The sequence below is a fragment of the Dermacentor andersoni genome, chromosome 2, assembly GCF_023375885.2.
Source record: "Dermacentor andersoni chromosome 2, qqDerAnde1_hic_scaffold, whole genome shotgun sequence".
In the NCBI taxonomy this organism is placed as follows: Eukaryota; Metazoa; Arthropoda; class Arachnida; order Ixodida; family Ixodidae; genus Dermacentor; species Dermacentor andersoni.
Genome location: NC_092815.1, coordinates 257,778,866 through 257,798,951, shown reverse-complemented (window position 1 = coordinate 257,798,951; position 20,086 = coordinate 257,778,866). Strand labels below are relative to the sequence as shown.

The following is a 20,086-nucleotide window of genomic DNA, read 5'->3' as shown; positions in this document are numbered from 1 at the left end:
TCACTGGCATCAGCAAGGGTGGTTATGGGAGATGTGATTGAAGTGCAACTATATGAAGAGAGAACAAACACTGGGAAAGAAAAAGGAGTTTTTTCATTAAAACGAGACACAGATTAATTCAAGAAAAATAAAATTCCTTTTGAATTCTAAATGCGCATGATGAGAAAAGAAAAGACAGCTCTGTTTTACTTTATAATTATCAATAAATACCTTTTTTCAGCGCCCACCATAAGAGGGGTGTTTTCACGCCGCTATCACTTGCAATGCAATGCTTCTCTTGAAGTGTGCAGAAAGGTGCACTCGTAAAGTTAACAAGTTACAATACCCTCACACCTTCTGCTGCTTGTCGAAATTTGTCTGAATCTGATGACGGAGGTAGTTTCATCATTTCTTAACCTTTTGATTCAATATTACCACCGGCAGACAATTATTTACTTTAGCTGTTTTCATCTGACTGTGCTGGTCGACAGGCTTGGCGTCCAATGGTGGGACCAGCGCTCTACACCCAAAGCTTCCGTCGGTCCTAAAGAAAGTATGTTCTGTGCAACGGTACGATTTCGACACCCATATGGCTGACCTTTTACTGCATCACTTTCTGCGCTAAAAGCTCGGGATCCACACCAAGTTGAACGGTGGGGAATTTGAATATACAGCTGTAATGGTGGGCCACCAAAACCAATTTCACGCCTTTGAGAATAAAATGACGTCACTTCTGTTTTTAACAAATATGGCGTCACATTACTTTTTCTTCCGGCGGAAGTGTTCTCTCCTCACACAGATCACGCTAAGCCCCATGAACTGCCGATGAACCACCATGTTTTGAACGTATGGGCTTCTATGGAAGCTTCACTAGCAGGTATATTTACCTGGCCGCCTGCGTGAACCACAATACATTCTCAGTTACCATACTCGTCCTTCATTTGCATGCAGTGTAACACTAACAACAGTGTTTCATTTCAGGCGACAACGTTAGCCCTAACACTAAGTGGCTTTTTAACAATTATCAAGTTGGTTGGGGTACAGAGGCACAGCTCATGGCAACCAACATTGCAAAGGACATGTCTGAAGATGTGCCGTCTTCCAGAAATGGTGAGCCCATTTATACAACATTTGATGATAAGCTGGACCAGGGTGGTGGTAGTCTAACCCATGACCTCTGATGTTAATTAGGGCGAATTAGGCCATCAATTTCTTTCTAAGAAAGTGGGAAGCCGAGCTGAAGAAGCGACAGCATGACCTGTGGTGTTAATTAAGGCAAAGTTAATAGATATAGGCAAACCGGCCAGATCTCGAAGTTCAATTCTAATTGCCATGACGAACGTCGAAAGTAGAACCTACAACCTTTGGGGAGAGTCGAGCCCGCTTGGAGATAAGGGCGAACCGGCCACATCTCCAAGGTGGATTCCAATTGACACTGCGAAGGTCAAGAGTCGAACCCATGACCTCTGGTGGTAGTCGAACCCACTACCTTGTTGTTAATTAAGGTGAAATTAAGGCACAGCTAATTCAGTTACCATTAATTAAGGCACTCGAACCAACGACCTTTGATGGGAGTCAAACCCATGACCTTTGGTATTAATTATGGCAAATTAAGGCACAGTTAAATAAGGCAGAGTTAAATACGGCATTCGAACCCACAACCTTTGGTGGGAGAAAACAAGTAACAGGAAGTAACGCGTTTGAATTAAAATGTTCTTTTTCTCCTACTCTCCTCTGGAATCTTTTAATTCCATTCCCCGTCCCTATACAGAGTAGCATGCCAGCGGTTATATACGCGCCGGCAAATTTCTGTTTTTCTAATAAAGAGCCCTCTATCTATCTATCTATCTATCTATCTATCTATCTATCTATCTATCTATCTATCTATCTATCTATATCTATCTATCTATCTATCTATCTATCTATCTATCTATCTATCTATGTCTCTCTCTCTCTCTCTCTCTCTCTCTCTCTCTCTCTCTCTCTCTCTCTCTCTCTCTCTCTCTCTCTCTCTCTCTCTCTCTCTCCAGTAATGCAATGAATGTCTCGTGAGCATCCTCATAAGTGTATGCTAAAGTGACTAAACTTTTTAACAAGTTTATTTACTTGAGCATGTCAAGTTTTCAACAGTAAATCATAGACTTGTAAGCCATTACAGTAAGAGCTTCTTCATTTTAACCTAATTTGGAAAATTTAGTGATTCGCACTATGTCTCGTCTCGTGAGCATGCAGGCTTTCACTTTCATCCTCATAAGCGTGCGCTAAAATGACTCTCAACTTTTTAGCAAGTTTATTTATTTCAGCAGGTCAAGTTTCCAACAGTAAATAATAGAGTTGTAAGCCATTACAGTAAGAGCTTGTTCATTTTAACCTCATTAATTTGGGAAATTTAGTGATTCACACTATGTCTCGCCTCACCAGCCTGTGCGTTACTGCACAACTTAAGATTCTCATTAACTCAAAAACATTCGGTCCTGCAAACAACAGTCACTATGCACATTTGTTGCCAAGCAATGAGCTCAGGAGTGTGTGCGCAACACTGCCTACGCAATTACAAATGAGCAAAGGTTGCGCTAGCAACCAACAAATATGAAGCGGCCCTGCTACAACCATTGCTCGGAAAAAGCCACGAGAATTTGTTTTTCTCACAATTAGCACCATGTGAATGCAGGACTACTACAGCACAGCATATTCATTCATTCATTCATTCATTCATAGTACCCGACAGGCCCACTGAATGGAACTGGTTAAGGGAGCTAACAGTGTGCACAGAACAGAAAAATGTAGCCTAAAAAAAAGGGAGGGGGGGGGAAGAAAAAAAGTAACAAAACAAATGAGTACAGTGGAACATCCTTATACAGTGTCATCAAAGAGCATATCCAGGCTACCACGAAAAGTTTCGTGGTTAGACATGGATGCGATGTGATCCGGAAGACCGTTCCAATGTGCAATAGCGCGAGGCAGTGATGATGAGTTAAATGCCTGCGTATGTGCATGAAACTGAGCATGTTGTGAAGGTGCCGTGACGTGTGCACAAGTGCATGAATTCGCAGACTGTGAGGTGTATCTTCATAAATGTACCTGTGAAATAGACGGAAAATAGCTATCATGCGGCGAATTTCTAATCACTGAAGTGAAATGTCCTTTTTTTTATTCGGGTAATGCTAGAAAGATGGTCATACTTAAAGAGATGAATCTGGCTGCTCCCTTCTGAACAGCTTCCAACATGCTGATAAGGTACTACTGATATGATGACCATGTGGATGAAGCAAATTCTAGTTGTGGATGAACATAGGTTAGATATGCTAGTTACCGTATATTAAAAGGTGTGTCATGCAAGTTTTTACTTAGGCATGTGGCAAGCCTCTTCTATTGTTTCCTTTCAGTGCGAGATATCTGAACGACTAACTCTCATTGAAATACTGCATTCGCAAGAATGTAATGCAACTGCGAATTAATGCAGTGTGTGAAGGTGAGGAAGACACATTCAACTACTTGAAAAAACAATTACGAATATAACCTTACCTAAGGATGTGTAATGCGCACGCTCCTGTATGTTCATGATAGTACTTTTTAGCACATTGCGATGTGCATAGGCATTGTGGCCATGACTGCAGCAAATCACTTATAGCAAAGCGCCCACTGTCTGCAGGATCTGCACAAGTCTTTGGTCCGACTCATTCGTGTACTGCAGTAACAGACTTGTTATTTATTTATTCACTTGAACATACTATAGCCCTTTACAGGGTCAAGATAGGAATGAGTACAATAACATATTACATGCTATACAACAATAAACACTAAACACACAGCAGTGCATATGATCAGGTATGCACAAACGATATTAAGAACAATTCATGACACTTAGTGCATCAGCTTGTGGCACTTAGTACAGCACTATAAGGCAGTAAAAACTGAAATGAAGCGCCACTAAGAAGAGTATTGTTGAAGGTGGGTCCGAAACTGCTCGCAGCCAGTTGCGCTTACCACTCTCTCCAGCAGTTTATTCTATTCTCTCGCAGTTTGCAAAAAGAAAGAATATTTAAAGCAATCCTTAGAAAATCTACCCTCTTTCACATACTTTGAATGTTTATTCCTTACTACCCGCGATGTTGTCTCGGTTATGTAGCGTTCCTTGTTTACCAGCACCATGTGATTCATAATGCTGTAAAAAAGGCTCAGTCTTTTCATAAAGCGGTAACACCCAGTCTTGTCTTCGATATGTGGAAAAAATGAAGCGCAAGGCACGCCATTGCACAACTTCTAATTTTAGTGCATTCTTAGTGCATTCTGATTTCTAATTTTCTAACTTCTAATTTTAGTTAATTTTTTAGTGGGAAGGCTTCACGGCAGTGGTCGTTGCGGCGGCTACCGGCACCAAGACAACGGCAGCGAGCGTGCGGTGCGGGAACGCCACAGACGCTGAGGAGGTTGCCATCGCTCTGGCGATCACCGAGGCCGAGTGTTGCACCGTGCTCAGCGACTCGAGGAACGCCGTGCGCAACTTTGCCAAGGGGCGAATATGCGCGCCGGCGGCCGCCACCATCGGCAAGCTCCAACTTCAAGACCGCAGCAGCATCATCCGTACCAAGTGGTTCCCGGCGCACGCCGGCGAGTGTGCATCCTCCCTGAATCACAATGAGACGGCCCATTTGGCGGCATGAGCGCTTACCTTCCACGCCCTCGAGAGTGACCGTTCCATGTAGTGGTTCGAAACCAAGGACACATTGACCAATTATGCCGAAGTAACCAAGTATTATCGCTTAGCTCGACGGACAATGCCGCCTCCACACCCAGCTCTCAGTCGGGAGGAGGCCGTAATCCTAAGGCAAATACAGAGAGCGTCACTCCTCGCCTCCGCAATGCTGCATGTGCTTCACCCAGAGCTTTATCCAAGTGGGCTGTACGGTGTTTGTGCAGCGGGTCCGCCGGACCAATGGCACATCGTGTGGGACTGTGTCAGGTTCCCAACAGCAGCTACTTCCAGGACTTACCCGCCCGAACTTCAAGGTGCACTGCAGTCTGCAGACAAGGACATACAACTATGGGCCGTCCAGCAGGCCCGGGGTGTGCTCGAAAAGCACAAGCCTCGTGACCCACTACAAACGGGCCCAACTGGGGTAGTGAAGAGTAGGGTATAACCCCGGGTCGACGCTTGGCCAGCGTCACGACGGGTTAAACCGTCGGTTGCTGGCACTTTCTTAAGGTATTCCTATCTTATCCTAGTGCATTCTTTTGGCCGTATAGATCCCAGACTTCGCAAGCATATTCCATCATTGGACGAACTAGCACTTCGTAAACAATAAGTTTGGATTCTGCGGGTGCTTGTTTGAAAGTCCGTCGAATAAATCCTAATCTTTGATTTGCCTTGCCTACTATATTGTCAATGTGCGTTGTCCATCTCCTATGCTCATCACTATGCTATAACTTGTAGGCGTCTTCTATCTTGCAGGAGTCCTGAGCCGCACAGATTCGAGCTTAGCAAGCCTCAGGGCCCCGTCAGCCATTACCTTGCATAACCTAGTCTGTTGCTATGTATGCACTCAGCCTGCAAAAGGTGTAGTGAGTGTTGCACACACAAGAAAACACAGTATTGCCCTGTATTTACGGAAGCAGATTTATTTTTCTTTCGTGACACCCAACACTGCACAACACCTGGTTCCAGAGTGGTGTGAGAAGCAGAAAGAGCCACAGGATAAAATGCAGAAAAGGGTGCCGCTAGCATGTCGCTGCAGGGGGATGGCTTCCCGCAGCACACTGCTAAGCAAAGTGTCTCCGCGACTGTGCAGTGTACTTTCCTGATGACGAAAGGGCTTGCTCACGAGAGCTAGGGTAACCATCATCGGCTTGGGCCTCCAATAAGTGTGGCTCGGCGTAGTACGACCACGCACGCGCGTGGTCGTACTACGAGCACTAGGCACCACCCTAGCGAGCACTAGGCACCACTCTTCAGCTTAGCGTTCGAAAAAGCAGCAACACAATGTACGCACTTGCCGTAGGTACAGGGCACCACAGACCAACTTAAGTCCACGCAATGCGCCAAAACTGTGGGGCTGGCAGACAAGAGAAAAAATGTCTACGTACCCTGTGCTCTCTTGGAGAGGTCTTGATTGCATTCAGTCTGGTGGTCACACCACCGCCGCAAATTGGTTTGCGGGAAAAATCGACTACCAACAAGTGTCGCAGGTGGAAGGGGAGAGGCATAGGAATGACAGAATAGGTGAATGCCTGCGCAAACTTGCCGAGGCCCGTCTTAATCCTGACAAACTGGAGCACAATGCAATGCATTGAGGGCTCATGTATGTGTGGCAGGCAGCTGGCATGTTTGTAAAATGAGGCAACACAGACAGGCATCACCGTAGTAAATTAGCCCATCGGACCTATACTCCCCAAGAAAGAATTGTTATTGAAGCTGGATTTGTTCATGCAATCATGCCAATTCCATTTCGTTGCACCTAGTTTGACCCTTGCAGTTTGCAGACCTTCTCTGCCATAAAGATGGCTTTCCCAGACTGCTTGTATAGCAGCTCAGCTTAACTTATGCACTAAATTTTGTTATGATGGGAGCTTGCAAAGTAGCACGAAATCGGGCATACAGTTGCAAACTAAATTGAAAGGAGCATAAAGAATCACATCTGATCCTGCAGGGTCATCAGTACATTTGACAATTTTCAAATACTAGCCAACACATTGTTATGTGCTAATAGAGGATGACGATATTGACCCTTGGATTTATTAGGATCAGCAGTGGACATAAGTGGCCACTGCTGACCTGATGATGATGACGTGCCTTGCTTGATGTTGACTGGCTTCCACGTTGGCCAGTGTTCGCTATCCTTGTAGATACACCCGGTAAATAGTGCTACGGAACAGTATTTGAAATAATGAAGAGGCAAGCAGTCTGAAGACGACGACGACGATTAGAGGCTAGCGCGGGCTGTTGCCTCTTGGCCAGGTGCGGCGTATTTTCTTGTAAATATACTTGTATATAGCTTTGCATCTGTGTCTTCCTACGTAACATATCTGGTGGAGGTGGAGGTTCCCTGGGCCTCGTCACGGAGCTTCGCAGTGGACGGTACGTCGAGCCTTCCTTCATGGCTCCCGGCTACAACAACTCGACTCCACTGGCTCCGACACCTGCTGCCACTTCGACAACCTACATCACTCTCCCCGCTCCCCATGATCCTGGAGCATTCTCAGGCAAAGATGGGGAAGACGTCGATGACTGGATCAGCCTGTACAAACACGTCAGCCGCAATAACCGGTGGGACCCTACTATCATGCTTGCCAACGTAGTCTTTTACCTCGGTGGCACACTTCAGTTTGGTTTCGGACGCATGAAGATGAGCTCACCAGTTGGGATTCACTTAAGCAAAATCTCCGAGACTTGTTCGGCAGCCCCTATGGTCACCAACATGCCGTGCAAAAGGCGTTATCTGGCCATGTGCAGACGTCAACAGAGCCCTATGTCACGTACATTCAGAACATCTTGGTTCTGTGCTACCAAGTTGATGCACACATGACTGAGTCAGACAAGGTTTCCCAAATCCTCAAAGGCATTGCCGATGACGCCTTCAAATTGCTCGTTTGCAACAACGTGGCGATGCTGGATGCAGTCATAAAAGAGTGCCGCCACCTGGAACTCGCCAAAAGCCAACGTATTGACCACCAGTTTGCCTGTCTGCCCAACACCCCAGCGACACCTTCCTGTGCCGACGCTCCTTGTCCCAACAACACTGCCAATGTTACCAGGATCGTCCGGTGTGAGATCGAGGCCGCGTATCCAGCTGCCTTCGACTCCAGCCCCAACAACGCATCTGCAGTCACGGTTTCCCTGATCCAGGCAGTTGTCCGCCAGGAGTTCGAAAACATGGCTCTTCACACCATCTTCTCGGCGCATCGCCCTGATACCCGCCCGGCTTCTTCGATTCCGCCCCGTCCCGCATCTTCTTACCCACCCCGTTTCCGCAACCCATCTGAATGGCGCACTGCTGACGACAAGCCCATTTGTTTTCACTGCCATTGAATCAGGCACATTTCTCGGTACTGTTGCAGTCGCTGGAGTTCCCCGACCCGGTCTACTTGTACTGCCTACTCTCGCCTCCCAGGTGGCCCTTCTCATCCCTATGCTGCATGCTCCAATAATGCCGCCGCTGATTCTATTGGCCTGGTCTCGTTCACTCCGTCCGACGCTATGCTGCTGCCTGTAATCCCTGCCAGCGTGGGAAAACACCTCAGGTGCTACCTGCCGGTCATCTCCAGCCAATCACCGTCCCTGTGGAACCTTTCTTTCGTGTTGGATTAGACCTCCTCGGTCCCTTTCCCACGTCATCCTCTCAGAACAAATGGGTAGCCGTCACAACTGATTACGCCACTTGATACGCTATCACGCGGGCTCTCCCTACCAGTTGCGCCACTGACGTCGCAGACTTTCTCTTGCGTGATATTATCTTGTTTCCTCGCACCCCGCCACAGCTGCTTACTGACCGTGGTCGAAACTTCCTCTCGAAAGTTATCGCCGACATTGTGCGTTCCTGCTCCATTCAACACAAGCTGACTACCTCATACCATCCTCAAACCAATGGCCTGACAGAGCGGTTAAACCGTACTCTTACCGGTATGCTGTCCAAGTACGTTTCCAAGGACCACCACAACTGGGACATTGCCCTTCCTCACGTCCCATTTGCATACAATTCTTCCCGGCACGACACCGCCGGATTTTCTCCATTTTATCTTCTGTACGGTTGCGAACCTACCTTGCCCCTAGACACGGCACTTCCTCCTGCTGCGATCTCAACAAGCGAGTATGCACGCGACGCCATCGCCCTCGCCGACCATGCACGCCAGCTTGCCCGTGCTCGACTGACGGACTCGCAAACCACTCAGCAGTGTCAGTACAACGCCCGCCATCATGACGTACAGTTTTCGCCTGGTGTGCTCGTGCTCCAGCGGTCGCCCTCTCGTCATGTCGGACTTTCAGAGAAGCTCCTTTCGCGATACACAGGGCCCTACCGCGTGCTGTGCCAGGTGACGCCTGTGACTTACGAAATTGCTCCCGTGGGTTAACCTTGTCCTCTTCTTTGGCATCTAGTGATGTCGTGCACGTCAGTAGGCTCAAGACCTACTACACTGCTTCCGAGTCCGGCCTTTAGTCGCTCCAGACGAAGAGGCGAGCAGTGTGAAGACGACGACGACAATTAGAGGGTAGCGTGGGTTGTTGCCTCTTGGTCAAGTGCGGCGTATATTCTTGTAAATATACTTGTATGTAGCTTTTCGTCTGTGTCTTCCTACGTAACAATAGTTTCGCTACTGTGCTTCCACATAACATTTATTTGGTGGAGGTGCGGAGTGCTTTTTTCTGACAACGGAGCTTCGCAGAAGACATGACCTTGAAAAGAAAAAAAAAATTAAATTATGGGGTTTTACGTGCCAAAACCACTTTCTGATTATGAGGCACGCCGTAGTGGGGGACTCCGGAAATTTCGACCACCTGGGGTTCTTTAACGTGCACCTAAATCTAAGTACACGGGTGTTTTCGCATTTCGCCCCCATCGATATGCGGACCTTGAAAAGAGGTATAGATTAAAGGTAGTACAAGCCTACGCTCAAGCATCCAGTCCCGATGATGAGGAAGTACATCAGTTTTATGAAGATGTTGAATTAGCAATGAGAAAAGTGCAAACTCAATATACTGTAGTGATGGGCGACTTGAATGCAAAAGTGGGGAAAAAGCAGGCTGGTGAACAAGCAATTGGCAACTACGGTGTCGATTCTAGGAACGCTAGAGGAGAGAAGCTGGTAGAATTCGCAGAAAGGAAGAAGCTTCTAATAATGAACACCTTTTTCAGGAAGTGTAGCAACAGAAAGTGGACCTGGAAAAGCCCTAATGGTGAAACAAGAAATGAAATTGACTTCATACTTTCTGCTGATCCCAGTATAGTGCAGGATGTAGAAGTGATAGGTAGGGTAAAGTGCAGTGACCATAGGTTAGTGAGGGCTAGGATTCACCTCAGTTTGAAGAGAGAAAGAGCTAAATTGGTCAAGAAGAAACAGGTCAACCTAGAGGCAGTAAGGGTAAAAGCAGACAAATTCAGGCTGGTACTTGCAAACAAAAATGCAGCCTTAGAACAGAGAGATGATGATGACATAGAGCTAATGAACGAAACCGTAACTAGGCTGGCTTCAGAGGCAGCAATCGAAGTGGGAGGCAAGGCACCAAGGCAACCAGTAGGCAAGCTCTCCCAAGTAACAAAGTACCTAATAAAGAAACGACAAAAAAAGAAAGTTTCCAACTCAAGAAATAGAATAGAATTCGCAGAACTGTCAAAACTGATCAAGGTCAAAATAAGGCATATTCAAAACTATAACGTGAGAAAGACTGAAGAAGCCGTAAAATGTGGACGCACCCTGAAATCGGTGAAAAAGAAACTTGGCACAGGACAAAATAAGATGTATGCATTGAAAGATAAGCAGGGTAATATCATGAGCAATCTAAAGGATACAGTAAAAGCAGCAGAAGAATTCTATACAGACCTGTACAGTACCCAGAGGAGTCGGGATACCTTAATTAGAAACAGTAATGAACAGGATACAGGAACTCCTCCTATAACCAGTGATGAGGTCAGAAGGAGCTTGCAAGACATGAAAGAAGGAGGAGCGGCAGGAGAAGATGGAATAACAATCGATATTATCAAAGATGGAGAAAACATAATGCTTGAAAAACTGGCAGCTCTTTATATGAAGTGTCTATCGACTGCAAGAGTCCCAGAAAACTGGAAGAATGCAAACATTATACTAATCCACAAAAAGGGAGACATTAAAGAATTGAAAATTATAAGCCCATTGGCTTACTCCCAATCATATAAAATATTTACCAAAATAATCTCCAATAGAATAAGGGCAACAATGGACTTTAGTCAACCAAGGGAAAAGGCTGGCTCCAGGAAGGGATACTCTCCAATGAATCACATCCATGCCATCAATCAGGTTATTGAGAAATCCGCAGAGTACAATAACCCTCTCTGCATGGCTTTCATAGATAATGAAAAGGCATTTGATTCAGTAGATATACCAGCAGTCATAGAGGCATTACGTAATCAAGGAGTACAGAAAGCTTACGTAAATACCTTGGAAAATATCTGCAGAGGTTCTATAGCTACCTTAATTCTACACAAGAAAATCAGGAAGATACCTATAAAGAAAGGGGTCAGATAGGGAGACACAATTTCTCCAATGCTATTCACTGCGTGCTTAGAAGTATTCAAGCTATTAAATTGGGAAAGCTTAGGAGTAAAGATCAACGGCGAATATCTCAGCAACCTTCGGTTTCTCGATGACATTGTTCTATACAGCAACCATGCTGACGAGTTACAATAAATGATTGACGACCTTAACAGGGCCCGTCCATGTCATTACTCGTCCGTGTCTTTTTTAGCGCAGTTCCCTTCCTTAAGTTAACAGGGAAAGTGTAAGAGTGGGACCGAAGATTAATATGCAGAAGACAAAAATAATGATAAATAGCTGGGCAAAGGAACAAGAGTTCAGGATCGCCAGTCAGCTTCTAGAGTCTTAAGGAGTATGTTTACCTTGGTCAATTGATCACAGGGAACCCTGATCATCAGAAGGTAATTCATAGAAGAATAAAAATGGGTTGGATCGCATATGGCAGACATTGCCAGCTCCTGATTGGAAGCTTACCATTATCATTGAAAAGGAAGGTGTACAATCAGTGCCATTTACCAGTGATGACACATGTGGCAGAGACTTGGAGACTGTCAAAGAAGCTTCAGAACAAGTTAAGGACCGCGCAAAGAGCAATGGAACAAAGATTGCTAGGCATAACGTTAAATACAGAAAGAGAGTGGTTTGGATCAGAGAGCAAATGGGTATATACATTATTCTAATCGACATAAAGAGGACAAAATGGAGCTGGGCAGGTCATGTAATGTGCCGGTTAGATAACTGTTGGACCATTAGGGTTACAGAATTGGCAGAAAGAGAAGGAAAACGCAATTGAGGACGACAAAAGAATAGGTGGAGAATTGAAATTAGAAAATTCGCGGGCGATAGTTTGTGGGATCCTCACCCCCGTACTCTTGAGACAAAGGAACGACAACACAGTAGTGCAAACAATCACAAGGGCATTTATTGCACCTTTCATAGATCAATGCCTGCTAGCCAAGTTGCTATCCACAAAACATGCCAATGGGCGCGCAACAAATCTAGAAGTCCGATTCACCGCGACCGGATGACGAACGAATATGTTTGCCCCATGCTGGACACCAACGCCTGGTCGTTCGCGCATACGGTCACGCAAACGGTGGCGCATTCGAAGGAGGCCACGCGAGAAGGTCTCGCAGAAGCATGGATCGGCGCACGAACAGAAGGGCCACGCCACTTGCCGACCCGCAGCTGAAGAGGAAGTCCCTTGCCTTTCCACGCCCAAGTAACCCCGCTGGTAGGCGGCGTTAGCAGCACAACACTCGCGCCATTCTCGTACTGTGCCTCAACCAGACCGACTGCCGCGGGCATAATGCAGGCCACGCGGCGAAGACGGATTGCAGGAGACGGGAGTTATGCGGGAAAACAACATATCAGGGGACACGCGAGAGTCAAGCATCCCCACAAGTTGGAATCAGTTGGCGCAGGACAGGGGTAATTGGAGATCGCAGGGAGAGGCCTTTATCCTGCAGTGGACGTAGAACAGGCTGATGATGATGATGACGAAATTAATGGAAATGAAAGTGGATGAAAAAACAACTTGCCGCAAGTGGGAAATGATCCCACAACCTTTGCATTACGCGTGCAATGCTCTACCAATTGAGCTACCACGGCTCCATTTCCCCATCTACTTTCTTGGGTAGTTATGTTTCCTAGTACACTCTTTAGTAAAATGTCACCCTTTTGCCACACAACAATAATCGTCATCTGTCTTGTCCGCATTTCCTTTCTTTAACGCGACGAGCCTGGTAGTTCCCAGTAATGAACAGCATGTGCGTTATCAGCGTGACATAGCATTCCCGACAGGAAAGTAGCGGCCGCGGCGTTTTCAAGAAAGAAAATGCAAGCAAGGCAGGTAACGATTATTGTTGTGTGGCAGAGATACACCCCAAAGGGTGTAACTTTGCCTAAGAGTGTAGAGCCCTGGGAGTGTTAGCCAGCGCCACCACTCACAAACCTTGGCGGCAGATGTGGAACATCCTTTCCGCCACTGGCAGCACGAGAATGTGATCTTTTTAGGAGAACGCAACCAGTCAATAAACTCACACACGCTTCCTGAAGGCATCAATGTTACCAGATTAGAGGCCTTCATTACATAATAAACAAGAAGAAAGGGGGTTAAGCGAGGGGCCCTATATTTACTAGTCATATAAGAAGCCAACAAACACTGACACGAAGGACACCATAGGGGAAATTACTGGTGCTTAATAAATGAAATAAAGAAACAATAAATTAACGGAAATGACAGTAGACGAAAAAACAACTTGCCGCAAGTGGGGAACAATCTTACAACCTTCGCATTACACGAAGGTTGTGGAATTTTTTATCCACTTTTATTTCCATTAATTTATCGTTTCTTTATTTAATTTATTAAGCACCAGTAATTTCCCCTATGTTGTCCTTGGTGTCAGTGTTTGTTGGCTTCTTATGATTTGATGGTTTAAGTAACACAAGCATCCTAAAGTTGATCGGCAGGAACTCCCAATGTTTCTTTGAGGACAGAAATTTAAGTGTGTACGAATACTCGAATATTCTAATATTGGATTTCTCGAATATTCAATTTTTTGGGTATTAGTATCTTCAGTGAATGACCGTGGCTGCTGCCTAGACGTGGGTCATCCAGGTCGACGATAACAATGAAAACAATTAACAGGACGCGAACAGACGGAAGTACAACAGCAGCGCGTATGGAAAGGACGAGAGCATGTGCAAAGATTAGTCTGACCAGCCAGCAGTAGGCACGCTGATCGCATCGAGTTCAGTGTTCAAGCACACAGGTTGCCCAGATGGGAGCTTTTTACCCACACACAAGCACACAAACTTGGCACACATGCTCATGGTAGTTACCGGCTGGTTGACCAAGGACCCGAACGTCGCTTCAACGGCCGTCAATCTAATCCATGTGTGTGCTTATGCAAGCGATCACTGATGAGCCACCCGTAGGAACATTTTAGTGATAAGCTTTTTGCAGCAGTTCGCAGCCTGTTATCACATCAGCTGCAGCAAATTTTTGTCACAGTCACACCATTGGCTACACTGTCTAGCCCGTCAGGCCTAACCGAACCTGCGTCGTCGGGTGTTGGTGACTAAAGTTACGGTTACTAAATCAACATACATCTATCCACAGCGGTTGCGTAACCCAGAGAAAGCCTACAAGCTACGTCGCCAACAAAAGCAATTGCATGGGATGGCCATTGCATGTTCATGACCGCCACCTTTGCAAAATACCATACCCATCATTCCCGAATGCCATTTGTAGGTGCACAATGGCCACGTTTAGCAGCTTCGAACAACATCTCACAAGACTAGCTTTAGATTTACATGGCGGTCTAAGAAATATAATGTGACAGCACGCTGACCCTCGGCTGTAGACAAATTAACACAGACAGCAGATGGATGCGGATGAAAAAACATCTGACAGCTAAGCACTTCTTACGAGTTGTGAATGCGAAAGCATTAATGTCCAAGTGAACTCCACTGAGAGGTCCTTTGAGCTATGAACTCCTCGCGGGCAAGCGAGCACGTTGGGATACTTGGAGCGTTTTTGTTTGGGTTTACTGAGGAACAGTTAGAATGCAGGCAAGGGCTTGCGTTGACAAGGAACGTGCAGATAACACAGGCTTCTGAGAATGAGGGTGACATGGCGTCGTGGCAATGTCCTCTCCCTTCACGCAACACCTGGTGCGATGGCGTTCCGCTTCACTCGCTCTGCTCCGTTGAGGCACACCCGTGCTGTAGCGTTGCAGCCAGAGAATTTAGGCTGCTTCATGTGCCGAACGCCGTCTTTTTTGCTCAATGAGCCCTTTGACTATGTTATTTTGCACAGATTCATATGACGCGTTATTTGACGTGTTCACGCAGGAAAAAGGAGGCAGCATGTTGCACCAACTTGCTGTGGGCCCTTCGAATTAGAGAACTCTTTACCGTCGATGCCGACTGCTGCCAACGTGTACGGCGCTGATGACCATGCGGAGCTGTGCCAAGTGTCTGTCGCGCAGATTGGCTTTAACGAGCAGGCGATAACCCACAGAAACCGCATGCCATAAAGATGCAAAAGCCATCCCCCCTTTTTTTTTCTTTCTCGGAGAAAACTAGAAATCAATACTTTCTAAGCAAAATAACATTGCCATTAAGCACAGTATGGCCCACTATTAAACTGAAAACCCCCTTGGTATTTAGGACAACTTCACTATCACTATTTCTTCAGCTTCACAAGAAAAAAAAACTTGTTTTATTTTACAGACATTCAATCAATAAAAAATATTTTGCAGACCTTTGTCACATGAAAAGGTGTTGATCACTGCCTTTTGTTTAAAAAAACTAGCACTTGTGATACTCGACAGCTTCCAGCCATGTTCTCCGATGTGTGACGATAGCCTTCTCATCATCGTGTGATGATAAGAAGGAATACATCTGGCAATTACTCTTTGTATGAGCACACGCGAGAGAACGCCTTCAGGAACGCAGCCTTGTCTGAAGCAATAAACTTCTTGACGTCCTTCAAGTGCTTCCTCAGATTTTCACAAATGTAGTGAAGTGCATGTTCTAGTGAAGCACACGTGCCGATAAACAGTGGAACATCATTCATATGTTCTGGAAAAAAAAACATGAGAAAAAACATACTAATCGGGAAAATATGCGATCCGAAGTAACTAAAAGATTTGATAGACTCAACTGTAGCTGACATCTATGTAATGTGAACCGTTGCACGACTCGTTGCAGCCCGAGACGCCGACGCATGTAGAGCTGGTGGGGCTCCAGTGGTCGAGATGCATTTTGTTGTTTTCCTATCGCGTAGTGTTTTAAGACTGCGATGGGAAACCGAAACGAAATTGAGCTGGTGGGCAACGGCGGATGCCGCCGGAGTGAAACATGACACTCACACTGCGCCACCTGCAGCAGGGAACGGCGACGCGCTTGTGTCATCGCCTACTAAAATGGCGCAGTACGCTGCCAACAGCACTATGCCCCGCGCGCAGTAAAACAGATGCTTATCGCATTAGGGCTGGCGGCGATAACAGTGAATGCAGTGTGCAACAACCAGGAAGGAGGCTGGCACTGAAACTGAGTGTGCACCGGCGTTTTCACGTGAGGCGGGCAGGCAAGTATTGCGGTGAAGCTGCCATGGCAGGCAGCTACTGTTCTCCAATCATGCCTGCCTCACACATTTTCTTGTTTACATGGGACCTAGAAGCCAGAAACCGTATCATACAATTGCAGTGTGGCTATGTACTGAATGTTTCTGCTGAAAGATAATGTTTTCTGGGCATGTATGAACTGGTAAAAAATAAACGTAATTCTCTTGGGTCATTTAGTGTTCTTGATCGCGAACTTTGGCGTCGGAAAATCATACATAATGGGATCGTGTCTGCGAAGTTCTACTGTGAAATATATATATATATATATATATATATATATACACTAATTCTATGCACTGTGGAAATCAATGTAAGTGAAGCTATTTGTGCTGTTTGCATTTATTGACTGTTGACGGCATGCTGACGGCATACGACAGTTGTGAAATTAAATGTTACCTTACCTGCACCACTTGTGGATGTCCACGTAACACACAGAGAGATGTGTCATTAGTTTACTCGTTCCTTTACTGAAGAGAGCCGAAATAAGCAATGCTTTCTGACAACGCATGTTATTTTTCCTGTGTCATCTTAGGTGAACTGCCACGCGTGCAGAGGGGTAATGTTGATCACCCATTTCCTGACTACGTTGGTATGGGATCCAGTTGTACCCATTCCCTGCTGCCTCTCTTTCTACTCCCTCTCTAACATTCTCCCAACCTCCTCCTTGGACTGTCGATACTGTTGTGCGTGAATACAGAGGCAAGTGCTGCAGCTCCTACAATGCTTTTGTGGGGGGGTAACAAGGTATCCAGAGGGCATTGTTGCGCCCCCAGAGAGCTTCAGAAGGCATTCAGAAGGGCGCCTCAGAGGGCATTGAGGCCCTACTCTACTGAAACATACTTGAGGTCGCCTATCTCATCTCCCGCTTTTATCTATGTCCCCTCTGCACTTGCACATTAGTCAAAAGGTAAGCGCTGCAGTTTCTACAATGCCTGTCAGGGGGGTCACGGATAATCAAAGCTGTCAAGAGGCTAATGTGGTGACACCCAGGGAGCTCCTGAGGGCATTGTGCACATGCCATGCGATGGAAAGGGCCAAACGAATTTCTCGCAGCGACTTTCCTCCTTTCCATGCTCTTGCCATGTATATACATGCTCTGAACCACCCCACAACGCGGCGTCTCGGCAGCAGCAGTGCAAAAAGTTAAAGGAAGTGACAAAGAGAGTGTCACATTAAAAAAGTACTACACATTTTCTTAACACTCATTTCATGCTCATTAAGAATTTATGCATATTATGAAGCAAGGAACAAGATAGGCACGTGCCTAAAATCCGGTCTCTACTTATGACAAGTCCTTATTACAATGTATGTGTGAAGAAGTACGTACAAAGTACCGAGTGCAGGAGCAGACGACATTGCGGCCATCCTCAATAAGAGGAAAAGAAAGACAAGGGAGGCTCGTGCAGCAAATGAGAAAGGGCTCGCGCAACGGAGATCGTTGGAATGCCGGCACAACTAGGGCCGCCGGACCTACGGAACCCACATCTACCGGTGAGATTCACTTGACCGGGCGTCCGTCTTCGGGACAGGGAACACCTCGGGTCGTTGTACGGCATGAGACCTCGGAACGGCCTGCTGCAGCCTCAAACCCACATCTACGCGCGAGGTTCGGGAAAGCGAGCGTCCGTCATCGAGACAAGGAGCGCCTCGGGTCCTCGCCTTGCACGAGTCCTCAGGTCGGCCTGCTGACACCTCGGAACCCGCTTCTATGCGTGAGGCTCACGTGACCGAGCGCCTGTCATCGAAATGAGCGCCTTGGCCCGTATTCTTGCTCGAGACTTCGGAGTGGCCTGTTCCCGACAATGGAGCTGGGGGACGCGTCCACCTTTTCCGACCCCGTGCTGCTGCGTCTGCTCTTCCACGCCAGTCATCACTCTACGAGCGAGTGTTCCACCTCAAGGACTCTACGTCTCACCACACTCCGGACTTCAACCACAACCTCGTGAGACTACATTTTTCCGTTTATGAACAACCTTGTATGTGTGGGTCTAGTTGAAGATATTCATGTTTACGTGCCGCCTAATATAATTGTGTGTTTCTAATCATGCACCGTCTCCTCCATGTTCCTCGCGTCACACACTTTGCAACGTGATGATCCTAACGCATCAGAATATGCGAGTAGATGTTATAACATTATTGCTTTTGCTGAATTAGATTGCAAACAGACGACCAAAAGAAGGGAGACATGTACACACAAGACAATTACGAGAGGCATAGCAGTGTTGTGTATGGAATCAGCTCTCCAAAACTAGTGCCCACATCAGATTAAGCCCAGTTTTAATAATCAGGTAAGCCGTCTTTTGGCTGCAAGGTCTCAGTCTTGACTGCCGCTTCAGAAACCCTCCTTCAAATATTCAAGCGTGGATCGGGAAGTACAGCAGCTGAGGATCAATGGAAGGCACCTAAGCCTGAGGTGGTCCCTTACATCCATAAGCTTTCCCACAATCTTAAGAAGGTGGCAAGTAGGCACGGCATGCCAATTTGTTTCTCTGCCCCAAATAAGTTGGGAAAGTTGTGTCCACATATCTGTAATGCCAGAAAACATGGATGGCAGAAGGACCACTAACCGCCGTTAGTTAAATGTTCCACTGGAGTGCTGTATTGCATTCCCATGTCATGTGTGATGTTTTGCGTCAGCGAAACTGGTCCCTGTGTCAATGACCGTTTAGGAGAACACGCTCAAAAACTGAAAAAACTAGATGACAAATACACACATCTGATTGCGCACGTCAGCAGGTGTACGGATTGTGTGGCCCGGTTGAAAGAGATGCTGATTCTAGGAAAAGCAGTGACAAGATTGCGCGCATCAGTTTAGAAGCCTACCACATTAGAAAATTTGGTAGAAAATGCTTCAGCACTCCTTCCGTTGCTCTCTTTAATGCTGAATTTGATCTCCTGGATGCGGCTGTTGAGGGTTCAGATTGCAAAGAAAAAGGAAAGTGATTCTTTGCGTTTTGTTGTGCTTGTGCTTGTGCTGTATTGTGCTTGCGTTTTTGGCACGCTATCACCCTTGACATGTTTTTCCCCTTCATTTCCCTTGCTTGACTCTGGCATATACAAGGTGTGATATCCTTGCCAATAAAATCAGTTGTTAGTCAGCGCTTGTGTGTACGTGTTTCCCTTCTTGTGGTCGTCTGTTTGCGCTGTTACCCGTATGTTTCAATATGAGCCAACTCACCCAAAAAGAAGTATTGATGAATTAGATTGCTCACCATGTTTCATGTGTTTGAGCTATGTTATTAAGGCATATTATTATGTTAGCTTTTGTAAAAAAGAAGCCCTTAATGCATAGATGTATAGTTGTTCTTATACATTTTTCTAAAAGCACTATACAGCATGCATATGCCACACAGTATGAGTATCATGGACTGAGCTTATGGCTTTGCTGGCAAATGTGCAAGAATTTTCTTTTTCCTATCTCAGTTTTACAGAGGCTTGTTGTTGTTTAATCTGACGTAACATTGCTTTGTTCAGCACAGACAACTGAATTGCAGGATGTGGCTAATAGACATCCTGTTAATGTATGGCCTATGTGTGTAAGCAGGGCTTAAAACCTTTCTGTCCATGGGAAATGCATCAGTTTTTTGGTAGTCTAGTAAATGCTTTTTTCCTATTATAGAGCATGCTTGATACTGAAGTGTATAGTATCATATTGAAAAAGAGAAAATTTTCTTTCCAATGGTACTTTCTCAAAGACCATCTTTATTAAAAAGAATTTCAAAAATATGTGTATATATCTAAACAAAAAT

General features: G+C 46.0%; 1 protein-coding gene, 1 long non-coding RNA gene and 1 other non-coding gene across 7 annotated transcripts in view; 1 reads left to right on the top strand and 2 right to left on the bottom strand.

The window, feature by feature from the left end:
* The window catches only part of mio (GATOR complex protein mio), a 547,780-nt gene that overhangs the window by 341,567 nt on the left and 186,127 nt on the right, over window positions 1-20,086 (bottom strand). The window lies entirely within an intron of this gene.
* On the top strand, window positions 549-5,352 carry LOC140216040 (uncharacterized). The gene is made up of 2 exons (XR_011892687.1): window positions 549-1,089; window positions 4,302-5,352. It is a non-coding gene; the product is annotated as an uncharacterized lncRNA (long non-coding RNA).
* TRNAT-CGU (transfer RNA threonine (anticodon CGU)) lies at window positions 12,741-12,813 on the bottom strand. The gene has a single exon. It is a non-coding gene; the product is annotated as a tRNA-Thr (tRNA).